The sequence below is a fragment of the Apteryx mantelli genome, chromosome 13 (genome assembly GCF_036417845.1).
Source record: "Apteryx mantelli isolate bAptMan1 chromosome 13, bAptMan1.hap1, whole genome shotgun sequence".
Lineage (NCBI taxonomy): Eukaryota > Metazoa > Chordata > Aves > Apterygiformes > Apterygidae > Apteryx > Apteryx mantelli.
This window is the reverse complement of record NC_089990.1, coordinates 1,699,630-1,716,477: the sequence shown is the minus strand read 5'-3', so window position 1 is coordinate 1,716,477 and position 16,848 is coordinate 1,699,630. Positions and strand designations below refer to the sequence as shown.

Below are 16,848 nucleotides of genomic sequence, written 5' to 3'. Positions count from 1 at the left end.
CGCCGGAGCCTGTGCCGGCTCTGCGGGGCTGGGAAGGACGGGGATGTCATGTGGGACTCCCTGCTCGGCACAGCGGCGGGGTGAGAGCGGTCCTGCCGGCAGCCGGTGCCTGGACACCGCGAGGAGCTTCCCCGCAGCCAGCGCGGCTGTGCTGGGGCTCAGCGCGCTCTCCGCTAGCTCCCTGGTTTTCCTCCTCCCTCCCCTCCCGTGGTTTCTCCCGACCCTCGCCTTTTCCGCTCGACGGGGCGCATCGCGCGCTAACCCGCTGGCGAAGCAGCAGGGCAAGGGCACGGCGCCTCCGCCGCAGCTCATCCGTCACCTCCTGCCTCCGCGGCTCCCTCCGTGCTTGTTCGCCGTCACGTGCCGCGGACTCGCCAATGGACGGCCCGGCGCCGAGCTCTGCCTGCGGGGCGGGAGTCGAGCGCCCAGACGTGGAGCCTGCCGCGTTTTGTTCGGTAACCAGTCTGTTTTAGCCTGAAATCTTTGCTGGTTTCGGGGTGGCCAGGACCTTGCAGGCAGCTTTAGCTGAGGGTCCCGCTGCCGCTTTGGCGCGGTGCCCGGCTGCGGGGCAGAGCGATGCCCTGGAGGTGCTGCCGGCCGGTGTGGTTTTCCCTAGGGAGCCGTATCTGGAGCTTGAGATGCCTGTGTTTATGCTGCAACATAAACTGAGTAAAACTGGTACTCGGAAAAGGGATGAGCTTCTCTACAGATCAGTTTTGAGCCTACTCCTTGCTCTTTAGCGGTAAATTTTAGTTAGCTATTTCTAACGTATGGCTTGAGCACAGGCTGGCGAAGGGACCTGCAGCGGTTTCTAACCAAAACGGACCTTCTGGTCGTCTGCTGGCAGCCCGGCGTCTCTGCAGCACGGGCGAAGCTCCCTGCCCAGCATTGCCTTGGTGCACGAAATCCCCGCGGCCGCAGTCTTGCCTGCTGCTGGGCGCTGCCGGGAGAAAGGCCAGGCCTTTCTGCACCTTCTCCCTACAGCACGGCTTAATTCGGCCGCAAGCTTCCCTGCAGGGTCCTTCCTCCCGTCTCCGATGCCTCGTTGCCCCGATGGCCCGGCAGCGGTGGGGACGGGGTGCCTGGGGAGCGCTGCGGAGGCTGGGAATGCCCTGAGCCTGCCGCCGCTCGGCCCCTGCCTCAGACCGTTTCTGACTCTAATTTCTCCTGACTTCCCGGCGCTTTGAAGCGGGCCTCCTCGGCGCTGGGATCGCGCGGCTGCTGCGAGCTGAACTTTGGCCCCTGGGTGGGCTGAAGATGCTCCTGTGATCTGGCCATACCCACTGCCGAGAAACCCCAGGAGCTCTTTCTGCCAAGAAATAAAATAGCCAAAAAAACAAAGTCAAAAGTCTCCTGAGCAGACCACCCACGTGCTGTCTTTTTTTTTTCTCTTTTTTTTTTCCCCCCTCCTCTCCCCAAGCTTGCCTTGACACACAAAAGGTTTTTTCTTCCTTTTCATTCGCTGGCGGCTCTAAGCCTTCGGGAAGCTGTGTTCAAACGGCAAGGAGCGCGGGCAGCAGCGGGACGTGTGCCGCTTGGCCGCTGGCTTCCCCCGGCCAGCTGGAGACCCGCGCTGCTGGAGCGCGCGCGCTTCCTGGGGCTCGTCCTCATTCAGCGGCTGCTCCCCCCGCGCTGGATATGCCAAGCTTCGTTTAGGGCCACTTTAATCACGTAGGGGCGCTGCCTCGGCCCTCGGCTTAGGCTGCTTTAGCGATGAAAAAGGCTTTTGAGAGCCAACGTAACCTCTCCGCATCCTCTCTGAATCCGTGCGCCGAGCCCCCCCAGCGCCAGCTGAAGGCTTTCATTAAAAGCATCTTTTCTCCCAGGGCTGGACCGGGAGAGATGAGTCCTCTTCCTAAGCCTTTTCATAAAGAGCGGGATGTGAGAGCCCTTGGCCGCGAGTCCGTGCTGGAGACAACGGCTTGGCGGGGCTGCTGGCTCGCTCCGGGCACCGTCCGTGGAGTGGCCCAGGCTGCCACCCAGGCTGGGAGTCGGCGAGCTGGGTGTCTTGCTCCCGTGTTGGTCTGAGAGTGCTTCGGTCAGCAGGCTTGAGTTCAGGGGAGTCTCTGGTTTCTCCCCTCTTTAGTAGAAATAGAGGATTTAACCCCTCGGTGCCTGCAAGCGTGGGGTACGTGCCCGGCACCTGGTGTGTGTGCAGGGCGAGCTGCCTTAGCCGGGAGCCTTTTGTGCCCCGGTGTCCTACCTGCTCCATGCAAAAGCGTTTCTGCTTGCATGGAGCAGCCGTATGCAAACCCGTTCTCGCTCTTTGTAGTTGCAAGCTGGTCCTTCTAGCAGCTGGTGTTTTGGGAAGCGTTAACTTTGTAGCTGCGCTTTCTTTAGAAGTCCCTTTCCATACCGGCTTGGGGTGCACAAGCAAGAAGTGGATCTGTCTGAACATGTGTTTTGTAGAGACTTCTCCTAGCCCGTGGTGACTGTCTGCTCTGGCATCATGGTAAGCCGGTTTTGCTCTGGGTCAGGAGGAAATTCTTCACACGGTCGTGATCTGCGGCAAGGCACATTTTACACCACCGGAAGATGGAGTGAAATATATAGTGTTTTCTGCTGCGTAGTTCCTCCTGCTCTGTTGCATGGGAGGCAGGAGGGTGAAATTTAACAGGGATGAATTCTTTTTTTTTTTTTTTTTTTTTTTTTTTTGTCCCATGAAAATGCTCTTTTGGAGGCTCATCTGCAAAGCACTAAGCCTAGCCCTTGGACAGACTGCTGAAGAGGTAGATGAAGGCTTTCGGGTAGTTTTTATTCGGAGGGGTATATGCACAGAGGTGAATGCCGCTGCTGTTCTGCAGGTCAGCAGTGCGGTTTGGATTTGCAGTGTCAGTATAAAAATAAAGTTTTTACTTATTAACAGGCGTACAGTTACTCCTCCGTGCCTGCTTACAGAGCTATTAAAGAAGCTGGTTGCTTGTGAATGGTTGAAACAGGAGGGAAGAGTGTGTCTGACTGCTTAAAAATAAGTCATCCAATTGCTTTTTGGGATACCAAGAGCAAAAAGCTATAGGAAGAATGACATTGATGCTGAAGAATATTTTCTGAGGTGTGCTGTCCTAGAGGTCTTGGCGTTGGTCCGGCTCCCCACCTGCAGATCATCTGGTCCATGGTCTGAAAGCCTGATCATAAAAGTCATTTCTGTTCAGCCTTAATTTTTCCCTGTTGCCTGTGATTTGCTCTGCTTGCTCGCATCTCCTTGTCCCACTCGAAGAACCTTCCTCCCCCTCTCTGGTGCCTGCACTCTTCAGAGCCTTGTGGGCAGTTATGGCTTCCCCGTCACTTACACACTTAGCCTGCCATACAGGTTTAGCTCTCTTAACCTCCCTTCATAATTCACTCCAGCTCTTAATTGTGTTTGCTGCTATTCTTTGAACTTGCTCCAGTTTTACTATCTCTGGTAATGAGGTGCCTAGATAGAGATATATGAATCCAGATGTACTGGCACCAGAACTGCACGAGGAGGAACTCCCAGCTCTGCTCCCCGGGATGCAGTAGCTCTGGATGCTGTCCAAAAATGTACTCGCTGCTTCTGGTGCCATATTGCTTTGGCAGGGAGATGGCTTAGATGACGTGTTTCCTCAGCCTAACACTTATTTTATCCTTGGACACGTTTATCTAATTTGTTTTCTATCATCGTCACAACAGTATTTTGATGATGATGACGGTCCCTACAGTCCTTTCTGTGTTTGATTGGGTGCAGAAGAGTAAAGGTCCTGAAACCAAGCCTTATTCAACCTTTTAATATTCTCCAGGTAGTTATTTATAATCCCAGGCAGACACTTGAGGGGCAGTGTGCTGTCCAAGAAGTATTGTTCTGTTTTTCCAGACGGGATCTCTTGCGTACCCCTTTGTGCAGTCCCTGCACGCGCTTGTGGTGTTTGACCTCAGTCATATGAATCACCCCTCCCAACCTAGTATTATTTAATGCAGCTAATAAATAGCTTCTTTCTCTTCAAGTTCATTTGATGAAAATGCTAAAGTAAAAGTGAGGCCCCAGTAGGTATTGGCCTCATAAATCTAATACGTTTGCTGTTTATTGTTACTCTTCAAGTTCTTCAATCACTTTTGACGCAATAATGTTCGTAATCCAACCTAACTTTTTTGGCAGCAGGATTTAGTGAGACCAGATATATTACAAAAAGAGTGTTTCTTTAAACCCTTTGTCTTGCATTTCTGTTTTGGATGCAATTAGACTTATCTGGCAAGAATTACTTGTTGTAACCCATTGCTGCCTGTACGATGTGGGTTTCATCCATGGGTCTGTCTTCCTCAGCATTTTTCTGTAGCTTGAACTTTAATGTGAAGAAGGGGGTTACATATGTGTGCCAAGTACCAGAATCCTCCTCTTTTTTTTTTTTTGAGACATGTTGCCATACTTGCTTTACTTGCTATACTTCTGCCTCTCCAGCTTCTGACTCTTCAGAAATAGTTGCCATTGGTTTAAAAAGTCTTTAGTCAATGCCAGCTATGAGTAGGAGCATGTGCGAGAGTGTCTGTGGAGCTGCTTGAATAATTTAGTCCTTTCTGCCGTCCTGGTATTTAGTAATTTCCTCTTTCATTCCTTCTGCCCTAACTAATGCAGCGTTGGCTGGGCCTCTCTTTCTGAAGTGTTGCTGTATCTGATGCAATGTTATCTGCATATCCACGTTACAGGGAGAGGACTCCTGTTCCGGGTGCCAGTCATAACCCCCAGGGAGTGACTTGTCAGCGAGCCAGGTCTTTGCTTGGTTTCTTTGCTGATTGCATTTGAATGTGGCCACTTTAATGTACTCTTCATCTTCTGTCCCACAACTTGTTTGGTGAAGATGAGTTGAAAGCAAAAGTGCTTTTTGATGCCGTGATGAGAGCTATGAACTTCTGCCGATAAAAACCCAATTAACCAGCTTCCTCATTCTTCACCCAAATGGGCTGGCGCTCCACAAATGCGGAACATCCTTGTCCTTTGGACTTGCAACATGCCTTTGAAGACATTGAAAGTCTGGGTGAAACAAAGCCATCCAAAGTACTGGTGACATAATTGTCTGGTTTCACAGGTTGGTTTCTCTCCACTGATACATGGGGCTGAAGGGAACTCTGAGGCCACTTCTAATTTTTTTTCCTCTAGGTCTGTTGAGATCTGGGAGTCTCCCAGTATCAGTGACTGCGGTTGGAGCTTGATCTCATGCCCTAACCAGCGAGCTGGTAGCTGGAAGACGGCATCAGCCTACTTGCCTATACTTGCCATTTTGACTACTTTCTGTGCAGCTGTGGCAGAGTGGAAGTCTGTGATGGCTGCAACGTCCATCGGAGACACTGGGTTAACACATCGGTGGTTAACACGTGCCGTGCTTTGTGCAGTTGTGCCCTGCTAACTACGCTAAAGCAAGCCGTGACGCGTCTGCGCGTGTTGCAGGGGTTGCAGCAGGAGATGCTCGTGGTGTTGGTGGGATTCAACGGCAGCCTTCCCCATCCCGCCGGGAGCTGCAGTAGGGTGGCGCAGGAGCGATGGGCTGTGAGATGCCTCCAGCCTCGCTCGCCGCAGGAGGTGCTGCGAGTAGATGCGTGGGAGCTCGCGGGCCTGCGTTAAAGACAAATGGGCCTCTAACAGTGTCTGTCTCAGAACTTCAAAGCCCATGCACTGGACACGTCAAGCCCAAATAATGGCCGTTAGACAACACACGGTTACTTGTCTTGGACGCTTGTCTGAAGACCGTGACCAGAGTAAATGCGATTTTGTTGAGCCCTGTCCCTTAAGCCTCTGCCTCTTTTCTCTTCTCCTCCTCCCTCCTGACCTTTTCGGCTCAGAGTCGTCCCCGTACAGCCCCTGGCAGCTGATCTCATAGCTCAGCCTTTCATGGCACTAATAGGGATGAAAAGCCCTATCAGAAAGGGCCTGTGTCCCTGCACCCAACCAGGAGGTAAATACCCGGGACTTTGATCTGCTCCTGGGCGCAGGGGGAGGGGAGGCCCTGCCCGGAGCAAAGGGCAGAGCAGGGGGGTAATGGTACCAGTTTAACTCTGCGGCTGCTGGCAGCCCCGCTGGCTCCCTCCCGCGCCGACCTGCCCCTCCGGAGCCGCTCTCCCGGGGCACCTGCGTGGCTGCCGCCGGGCGCCCGGGTGGGAGAATCCCTCTTCCTCGACCTGCCTCGCTGTCCTCGGCTCTGCAGTGGGAACCAAGTTAGTTATAGATGGGCTTGGGCTTTCTCACGCTGGAAACTTCCCTTCCTTAGCAGAAACTACTCCTAAGAGCTTCTTCTTAAAGCTGACCTAACCCTTTAGCAGAAGACCAAACCCGCTCAGCACTCGGTGCTCCTGGGAAGTGGGAGGACGTGCAGCACGGGGTGCAGCCGGGTGGACTGCAGCAAGCCGGCTCGGTACAGGCTCCATCCCTTCGCCCTGCTGGACTGCTCGCCTCTGCTTCACGCTGTGCTTCCGAGAGTGCCAGACCGCATGCACGACTCTTGGGTGTCTCAGGAAAACGTTGTTCCCTTTGCGCCTCTGACGATAGGGACAAAACTGCAGCGATCGGTTTTATTTTGTGGCATCAGCCGAGCTGCACTCCGAGCCCGCGCAGCCTGTTTCGTGCCTTCACCCCTGGGCTCTTCCTCCCCTGCTTCCCTGTCCCTGCTTCCCCCCTCCCAGCACATCTGGAGCAAGAGCACAGGGACCTAAGGAAAACTTTCCGGGCTGCAAATGCAGCGTGGTTTGTAATTGTAGTTGTGCCTTCTGGGCTTTTTGCTAGTAGCACAGGGAAGGTGCTTTAATGTGAAAATTCGGAGGCACCCTTCTCTATCCCAGGCCATGCCAGGAGGGACCTGTTGGATCCTTCAGGTGACTTCAGCTCTTCAGTAGTACTGGTGCCAGCCCAAGAGCTTCCTCAGCAACAGTGGAAAACATTAAAGCATGACTCTTTTTTTGACTAAACTTTCAGTAAACAGTTTGTAGGTTTGAAGAAGCCTTCAGCTTGAAGATTTGGGAAGGGGAAAAAAAAATCCGAGCATATAGGAGTGTCTGGGAAGGGTGTGGAATAAATAAGCACAGGGAACTGCTTCCTTCTTGTGGGTGTTTGCTTCTTCATCGAGACCCTCTCCCCCACGCTCCTCCCCTGGGATCCCCGTCGTAGTCTCTCTATTTTAACTTTCTCTGTACCTACAATTCTTGTCTCCAGGGAGCCGGCAAAAGGTCATCAGAGGAACTCAGCTGGGTGTATCCGACCGGGGCTCGCCTCGGTGGGAGACCTCTTGGCGAAGCTGTCTGCGTAGCGGAAAGGGGACCTTGTGCTGGGCAGGCACCTGAAGACTTGGGTACCCGGGAAGCTGCGGACGCCAAGTGCTCAGCTGCCTGGGAAGCTGCTCGGTTGGGAGGGCTGACGCCCTTCCCCCAGAGCCCGCGCAGGCAAAGCACGGGAGGGTTTTCTGGTGTGCAGCCTGTGGTTTTGCAGCCATGGGGCATGTCTCCAGTTCCTTGGTCTTGGGTGCGTAGCCTTAACTCTGACCCTGCAAGTGCTCGTGTGGACGGGCTGTGTTTTGTAGCTTCCGCGGCAAGTTGGTCTGCTGGGCGCTGGCCGAGGGTTTCCGTTCTGTTCCGAGTGCCCAAACATCGCTGTCCTCGGCTCTGCGGTGGGACTCCAGCACCCCAAGAAGCGTTGCCGCACTGGGACTGTGAGCCATGCAGTGTGCAAGAGTTCGATGTGGGCGTTAGTGAATCACGATACATAGCCCTTGTCCATCTTCTTTTAATTTCCAGGATCCGTGTTTTGACATCCTCTCCAACGGCCTGTATGTGCTGGCTGAGGATTGCGCAGGTTGCGCGCTGTGTGTTTAAAAGCTTGCTTTTCGGGGAGAGTTAGTTTTAGCTGCTATTTGAAGTTTCTTTGCCCTAGGAGTGGTGATTTTTCTGCTGCTGCTGTGTAATGACTGTGCTCTTTGATCCCGCCTCGCAGCGCAGAGCTGGTATTAACGCAGTTAATTGAGTTCGGGTTACGGCAACGTTGCTCGGCGCAGAACAGCGAGGCTGGTGGAGCGGTGGGTGCCGGGCTCCCGCGGGCGAGCCGGCGGCTGTCCCTCTCTGCGAGCTGGGTGCTGTGGAGTCAGCCCTGCTCTGGGCTAGTCCTCAACCTGCTTAGCTGCTTATTTAGCCCATACTGGAAATCTCCAAATCCTGTAACTCAAGGAATTCCCAGTGAACGTTAAGTCCGTATGTCGGCGTCCTCCTGGAGCAGAGCACTGAGACCACGTTCCTGGAGTTGTGCTGGGCCTGGAAGATAACGTGTTGGCTTTGAGGAGTCTCCGCTCCTGCAGCGTGGGTGCTCCTCGTGCTTGCGCAGCCGGGGAGCCGCATGTTGTGGGTGTTGCCGCACGGCGTGTTGTGCCAGGCGTGTTGGTAAGGTGTTATCGAGCTACTACGCTAGTTGACATGGGGCGAAGCGTTGCGAGACTTCTGAGTCATCTGTTGATCCTGCTCCACCCTCCGGATCAATCCGGGCTCGCTTCCAGCAGCGCGAGGATTAATACCCCATCGCTCGGTGGGTCTCATGGTCACTCAGCCCAAAGCAGATAAAACACCTGGTGTGTGCACAGCTGTAGAGTGTCGCCACCCCCCCCCCCACCTCCCCAGCCAAAAAAAAAAAAGGTGTTTGGGCTCATTTCTGTCCATGTTGCGGGGTTATTCGCCTCTGTGCTTGGGCCAGGAATTGCACCAATGTAAACTGCACTGCTGCCAAGCGGTTCCTGATGTTTATGCACAGTTTACCTGTGAACTGTAGCTAGGCTTCCTCCTGGCTGTCCCACAGCGCGCCCGAAACTCCCGTCCCTCCCTGCTGCCCAACACCCCGCACGTCTTCAGGCGCTCGCCCTTGCTTGTCGCTTAGCCAAGCCAGGCAGATTTAACTTTTAGAAAATTTGCACGTAAATCAGCCTCTCCGGTCCCCGGTAACTTTGCGTGTTCTCTGAACTGCCTCCGGTTTGGTGTCTCTGTAGCGATGAGGAGGCTGGAGCTGAATCCCCGGCTGCGGCTCGGACGGGAGTGTCGCTTGGGCTGGGACGTCCGCGTCGCCCTCCGTGCAGGCTTCCGCGTGGCAGCACGTGCAGGGCGCTGGAGTCAGCCTGACCAGGGGACTGACGCTGTCCCCTCGCGAGTCCCTTCTCATTCCCTTAATAACAAATTTCTTATTCGGAGTCGCAGATGTTTTGCTACCTAACCAAAGAGATTTACACCCTGTTAAAACTCAATAAGTGCTTTCCTCCTCTCCTGGTCCCAGTGGGACCCACAAATGACTCTGGCAGAGCGTTAGGTGGAGAATTACATGGCACTTTGTTCTGATATATAACTGACTGTTTGGGGCTAGCACAGAGTTTTTGCAGATAATCTTTCTCTTGTATTGATACTGTCTTTTTTTTGGAAGAGATATGGACTTCAAGACAAAGGCTTTCTTTTGTGCCCTGGTCCCGCCAGAGCTGTGAAGTAAATGAGTTTGCACGGTGCTCCTAGGCACAGGCAGCGGTAGGGCACAGAGGTTTCTCAGAGCTTTTCTGCAGGGACTTCTCAGTAGTGTTTGATGCAAAAGGGCTTGCAACAGATTTTGCAATCAGTGGTCTTGCAGCTGGCAAGAGAAGTCTTTTCTGGCCTTGATGAGGTTACCTGCGAGGTAGCTGTCGCTCTTAATTATGGTGCTAATTGGGACTGGTTATAATTTTTCCATCAAAAAGCTGTTTTTATGGGAAATTAAGTTTCCAGCTAAACATTACTTGTGTTATCTTTCTCCATGCAATATTTCAGTGTTGGCTCATTGTTCCCCTTCCTCCCCAAAAGCGCTCTGGATAGCCCCAAACCAGTACTTAGATGTGGGAATGGTGCTGTAGTACATGAGAAATAACATAGGTACGTGACGTCCTCCCTTTTTACTCTATTTACCTGGCTTGTAACGTAGCTCGTAGCTTCTGCCCGGGCCAGAGAGGCCGGCCTGCGGCGGGGGGAGAAGGAAAGCGGAAAGCACCTGAGCTGCAGCTCCCGCGAGGCAGATCTGACGCTAATGCAGCGCTATGGTTGAGGAAGTAAACGTGCAAGTCAGAAAATTAAAAACTAATATTTTGTTGTAAAATTAACTCTGCCACATTGAACACATTACACAGTTTGTGGTTTGCGTATAAAAGTGGAACGAGTGTCGAATGAAGGTGAGAGCCGAACAGAGCGCTGCGATAACGCATACCTCGTTTGGCAGACCGAAGCCCTTCCCACATTTTTATTTTCCTAGTTTGTGCACTTTCTTAGCCTGCCATTGTGGGACCTGAGCTTCACAAATATAACTGCCCATCCTTTATAAAAATGAGGTTAACTTTAAAATTCTTATTTATTGCTTTCATTAATATTTCCAGTAGCGTATTTGAATCTTCATTTTCAGAGTGTGATGTCTTTGCAGTTTGGTAAAGCAAAAAATTCAGGTTAGAAAGTCCGAGCTCCCAAAGGTATCCGGCACGTGATCCGTCTTTCGTGTTCGCTCTGGCTTGCTACCATTTGCCTTGTGCCGTGGAGGAGCACATGTGGAGCAAGAGAGAACATGTGTTACAGGAATGAGAGGCCCGAGCCCCAGCTCTGGAGGTAAAGCTCGGATTTCCTTTGCCGTGCGGGAATGAGTGTGCCTTGGCCCCGCTCGCTGGGAAATGGACCGGAACAGCAGAACAATCGCTTCCTTCAGCAGTTAAAACTTTTCGGGTTTTGTGAAAATGCAAAATGGTTACTTTATGCGATTCAGGCTAGGATCAGCACCATGATGTCATTTCCTCGCGCCTTGCTTGGAGACCGAAGCAGAGGCTGGCAGTATCTGCTTTCTCCCCCTGCCGTGGAAGGATTCGATCTGATCCTGCAGTGGGAACAAAAGGCTGCGATCGAGGCTCGTGCTTCCTTTCCCAGCACGCGGGTAAGCTTCGCCTTCCCGGGGCGCTGCAGGCCTTTTCCGAAGAGCAACGCGCTGGCGCATCCCACCCCTCGGGAGCTGGAACAACCTGCCTTTGCGGCGCGCACGGCGAGCAGAGCCGTCCCGCGGCGCAGGAGCGAGCGGACCGGCCCTGCGAAGTCCCGCCTGCCCCACCGCGTGCTGGGTTTCCGCCTTTGACACCTCCGGTTTTGGAAACTTCCTTTTTTGAGCCGGTTGCTTCCAGGATTGAGCCGGCGTCAGCATTTCCCCTCCCTTCCAGCCTGCGCCCCGGGGCTTCCCCGAGGGCTGTAGCGCTTCTGGATGCCGAAATCCCCTGCGAGACCCGCTGCAATAAATGGTGCCTTTGTGTCAGCCAACAACTGGGCTTGCCCCGCACCCCCGGCCCTGCCCAGCTGACGTCCCCCTGCTCCCGGACAGCTGGAGCCGTGGAGGCGATGGCCGGGGCGGGCTCGAGCGCGCCGCGCCGTGCCGTGCCGGGGGAGACGGCGAGGGCGTCTGCCTCGGCAGATGTGATCCTGCGGCTGTGCCTGCGGGAGCTGCGTTTGGAGTTTGCTCCCCTGCTCGCGGCTCTTGTCGTGCCAGGTGAAGCCATAAAAACAGCCTTCGCTTAAGGCTCCCAGCTGCTCCCGGAGGCTGATGCTGTCAGCAAAACCAGGGAGCTTCTGAGCAACGAGCTGCAGGGAGCCGCTGGGGCAAACTTGCCGCCCGCGTCTGTGGTCTGAACACGAAGCGCTGGTAGCGGGAGGCCCCTTCCTGGCGCTCGAGCCTGCCCTGCGGGTTTTGCCGCCAGCTCCGCGCCTCTGTCCCGTCTGGAGCTTCCGCTCATCACGCTGCGTTTGGAGTTAAATGCTGCCAAGCCGCGACCTGTTTTCTCCCGGCAGGCTGAGGAGATCCGCTGAAGCTACCGGGGGTGCACCTGAGTCGGCGTCCGCGCCGCAGGAGACCTCGGCCTGCTGACGCGCCTGTCGCCCCGCGCGAGGTGGCGGGGGTCCTAGCGCGACAGTCCCGTCTCTGTGCTGCTGCTTCTCCAAATACCGCTGTATCCCGTCTCGGTTTGGTTTGGTCTGGTTTGCACTGCTGGGATACTTGCTCCTTCCTCCGGAGGCAAAGGCTCAAGTACATGAGCTCTGCGCTTGCAGTTGCTTCAGTTATTTCCCCCTAACTAATATTTGCTGTACTAAGAAGCTGCCTGGCTGATACTCGGGCCTACCGGGAAAAGCTGCGCGGGAAGATCGAGGGGGAACCTCCAGGCTTCAATCACTTGCTCCTCTTCCTGCTCGCCATGCTCGGGTTTTCCTTCTCGCTGCGCGTCTGCCGTAGCCGTCTGTACGGGCAGATCACGGAGCGGATCACCCGAAGGAGCCTCGAGCGAGGAAATCCCCCCGGGCAGAGGGAATGGCAAACCAATTCCTGGGAAGTAAGAGTGGTTCGTGATTGTTTTTAAAATCACAGCTTCCGAATTCCTGGGATACCCTGTTTTCTAGGAAACGTGTGCTTTTCTGCATGTGTGTGTATGTGAGACCCTGAACCACGGAGGAGCAAAGACTAGGGAGCAAAGGACGAGCTTGGAGCATCGCTTCTGCAGCTCACGTTTGGGGGCTACGATGCTTTGGCAGCGCTGGAAGACGGTGGCAGATGGCTCGGAGGATGCCCGCGGCGGGAGGCGGAAGCAGCGCCGTGGAGTTCACCCGGCAGCGCTGGGACCGGCGGTCCGGCAGCACGGGGAGGGGATGGGCACCACTCGCGCTCCGCCGGGGCAGGCCTGGCCTGGCCTCCTGGCGCATTCCCGGGCGGGCCGGGCCCCCTCTGCGGCGCAGCTGCCTCTCCGGCCAGGCGGGTTGCGCGCGGGCTCGCTGCCGGCGCGGCTCTCAGATCCCCCCGCGCTCACTCCGGCCGGCAGCCAAGCAAACACTGCCGATCTGGTGGAAAGCACTGCGGCGTGTCATGTGCATGCGCCGGGCCCGGGTCAGCATGGAGCCTGGGGAGGAAATAATAATAATAATAATAGTAGTAATGACGTGAGCGCAGGCGGCGTGCCGACGAGGAGGAGAGGAGGCAGCAGGGCTGCGCTCGCCAGGCGGCCCCGAGCAGCGTCCGTGTGCAGCTCCGTGCGCAGGGCCGCACCTGGAAGTGCCCGCGCGGATCCAGCCCTGTCGGGGGGGAGGCAGGTGCCCGGGCCCAAAGGGGCTGAGCACCAGCAGGACACCTGCACCGTGGTCCCACAAGGGCGCAGGAGGGGTTGGAAGGTGGTGCTAAGCCCAGAGGAGGGGAGCGAAGGCGACGTGAGCTGGGTTTTTATTGAAAATCCTGCTGGGGTTTGCGTGTAGGTTTGCACCGGGCTCTCCTGGCACGGTGCGCAGCGGCACCTGCGATGCCAGGCAGAGCCGCGGCCCGAGCCGAGAAGGGCGGCCGGCCGGCCGGCGCCGACCTCCTGGCTGAGCACGGGTGGAGGAGAGAGGCGTAGCAAGGCAGAGGGGCCCGGTGGATTGAGGCGCAGGGTCTGGAGGACAGATGCACGATAAAAGGCGGTTTTTGTTAATAAAAGTGGAATTTTTCTTTAATAATAAATGTGGAAAAAGCTTCCCGCAGGGCAGGATAATTTTTGCTGCTCCCAGGGGCTTGCGCTGGGGAAGCCTCGGTGACTTTGGCGGGCTGCTCTTGCGCTTTGCCGTGTGCCCGGTCTCGTGGCAGCACCTTTCCGGGGGGGGCCGGGTTGGCTTTTTCCGCGAGCTGGTGATGGAGGGTGTCTCCCCGCAAGGTGTGGTCCTGCCTCTCCGCAAGGAGGACCGGATCGCGCCACGTGCTCCGGAGCGGTGGAGGTCCCGTGGTCTCCGGCTGGCTCCGCGTGCTGGGCGCGCGCTTCCCCGGAGGCGGCGGGGCCGCGGGGAGGGCTGCGCCGCTGCAGCTGCTCCGCGCGTTAGCCGTGAGATCAATAGGAGCTTAGTGTTGGGGAACCTACTTCTCGCGTCTCAGCATCTGGCCGGATAATGGGCTCTTTTCTTGGAGAGTAATTACCCGCAGGCTCCCCTTCGCGAGCTGCAAGACCACTTGTGTCTGAAGGGCCTCGTGTTCCTGCGCTTAGAGCTTCTCTTAACCTTTCCGAGGTGGAAGCTCGTCAGATCTTACGTAAACTAGGAAAATGTGTCCTGTGCAGAAAAAGCCGAGGAAATTCGTGTTACGGTAAGCAGAGGTCCTAAAGGAAGGCTGCAAGATAAAATGTCGAAACTTGAATCTTTGATACTTCTGAGGACGAGGGAAGGATTACGGGGCCAGAGTCCATGCTGTATCCATGCAGCATTTGGCTGGAGCTGGAGCTAGGCTGTTGTACACAGATGGAAGAGTAATTAAGAATAATAAAAGGAAAGAGACTTGGATTTGCTACAGTCTCAGCACATTAATTGTGCTTCGGGGTCCAAATCATAACGGAGCCCTGCTAAAGGGAATCCAGAAGAGAAACCAAATGTTTTACTCTGTCCAAAGCTGACCGTTTAAGAGACCCTTGCCTTTATCTGCTGCCAGGTATTACTTCCAGAGTTTCAAACCTGCCAAAACCAAATTCTTGTTTGAAATATTTTTAGGGGAAGAAGAAAAACTATAGTGACACTCTTTAAGTACTAGTGGTGGGAAGGCAGAGCATGATGAATTGGAAGCATATACCTGAGGGAGCTCGAGAGAGAGCCTACAGAAAGCATATAGTATTGCTTTGCTGCCGGAAATGGAAACATGAGGGTTATTTGGGCTCTTCTCTCTTCCCAGCAGAGGTATCTGTACCAGTTGGCTAGCATGTGCTATCTGGACTGGTACTTAGCGTTTCGTTGGTCTTGTGCCCAAGGCTCGTGGTGAATTGTGCCAGCAAACTGCGGTCCTGCCTGGGCTTCCATGCAGGCTGAGCGTCTCTTCTAAATTGACAAGCAATTACATGGTTAATAGTATCAATGTTAAATCCTCATCACTCAGCGGCCTGAGGCTTAATGCTTCATTAAGGCAAAGGCATCTAATAGCTCTCTAGGCTGGGAGCTGCCTTTTCTTTAAGGCCAAGTAGAAGTCATTTGTCTAGAGGCTGCTTTTGTTCTCCCAGTCCTGCAGAGGAACTGTAAGTCCCTCCAAAACTGAAGAGGATACGGGAAAATGCTTCTGCAGGCAGAATTGTTGTGGCTGGTCTGATCGAACCTTGCTGATGAGATGGAGCTGTGCCTGTGTCCGCGGGCTGCCGCTGCCTTCCCAGCGTGACCACGCTGGTCTGTCCGGCCCGGATCTTCTCCCGGTGCTTTCCAGAGGTATAAATGCAGCTCATGCAGAATGGCCCTGCCTAGGACACCCTCCAGTTTCCAGCACTCGGGGGGTTTCTGAGCTGGAGGCTGTGTCCGCGCGGTTGTGTAATACCCCCCGACGGACCAGCCCCTCGAGGCTCGTTGTCCTTCGTGTCCCTGCTGGTTCCTTCTCAGCCTCCCTCGTACTCTGCAGCAACGAGTTGCACACGGTCAGTGTGGTGTGCGAAAAGCGCTGCCCTGTGTTTTACATCTGCCTTTTCCTATTCCATTGGATATCCCCAGGTCCCCGTTTATCTTCATTCATCGTTTTATAGATCTGCCTTATGATATCATCCTGCGGTCATCCCCCCCCGGGGCCCGTGTCTGAGTTTGGTGTGTCCCCATCTGGAAGCCATTGCGTTTGCCTGGCCACCCTGCTCTCCTCCTCCTCCTCCTCGGTTCTTCTGCGGCTCTTTTGGAGCTGGAGAAGCTGGACCTGCGTGCACAGACGCCGCTTTGAGGAGCAGGTGCTTGTGGGTTCATGCGGTTCCACGGTTCTGTTTTGTTTTGCTCTTGATTTCATTCCTGGTCATTTCTAACTTTGTTTGTCTTCGCTACTGAGCTGACATTTTCGGAAAACTATCCATAATGTCTCCAGCGTTGTGTCTGAGCAGTAATTTTCTCATTTGAGCCTACTATTGTGTATATATAGTTAACCTTTTTCTCCTGTACGTTACTTCGCATTTGTTAACGTTGAATTTCATCTGCCGTTTATACCCAGGAGCTCTGTATTACGCAGCGCCTCCGCAGTTCTTCAGTTAGCTCAACAGTTACGATCGCAAACGCTTCGGGATCATTTGTGAGCTTCCATTTCACTACTCGCCATGTGCTTTCCAGATCGCTCATGTGTGTTTTGAACAGCACAAGTCCCAAAGCAGATCCTGTCCTGTGTCATTCTGCTGATAAATCTTCTTCCATTGTGAAAACAGGAAGCACAGCATGAGAACAAGCAGTCCGTCTTGAACTGGTTATGCATCCGTGAGACGGCCTTTCCTTTCCATTCCAGCTTAATTTTTAAGTGTCCTTGATGGAAGGACTTTTTCAACCGCAATATCTTTATTTTCATGTTTGTCTTCCTCAACGAATACTAATAAACTCAAGAGAGGACTTCTGAAAAGTTGCACCGTTTTATCTCCTAGCGTACAGAATTTATCCACGTGTGTGGTGTCTTAACCGTGTGTGCTGTCCCTCAACCACTGTGCTGGTGCGGAAGGCTCTGCTGGTGTGCAGTTCCCAGAATCATGTCGGGAATCCTTTTAAGACTGACAGGTCACTTGTCATTTTGTGTGATAGTTCAGCAGCTTTGTGTCTCAGTTTTTTTTTCTCCCCCTAGAGCCCTCTCTATCGATACATTGATTTGAAACGCTTTATTTTGGGTGTCTCACCATTAAGAATGACTCTAATGTATAAACATCCTGCGCTGCTTTGTAATGAATAGTGATGAAAATAATTTGTTTAGCTTTTCTTGCTCACTTAAGTGCTGCTTCTGCCTGCTGGTTGTTTATAGGGCCCTCCAAGACTCGACCTGGCTTCCTGCTCTGATGGCTTTGCAAAAGCTATTATCCGTAGATCTTATACCCTAAGTTCCTTCACAAAAATATTTTAGTTTTGCTTAAATGT

At 54.1% G+C, this 16,848-nt stretch overlaps 1 protein-coding gene across 1 annotated transcript in view; it reads left to right on the top strand.

Moving 5' to 3' along the window:
• EFNB1 (ephrin B1) overlaps positions 1-16,848 on the top strand; it is a 77,538-nt gene that overhangs the window by 48,711 nt on the left and 11,979 nt on the right. The window lies entirely within an intron of this gene.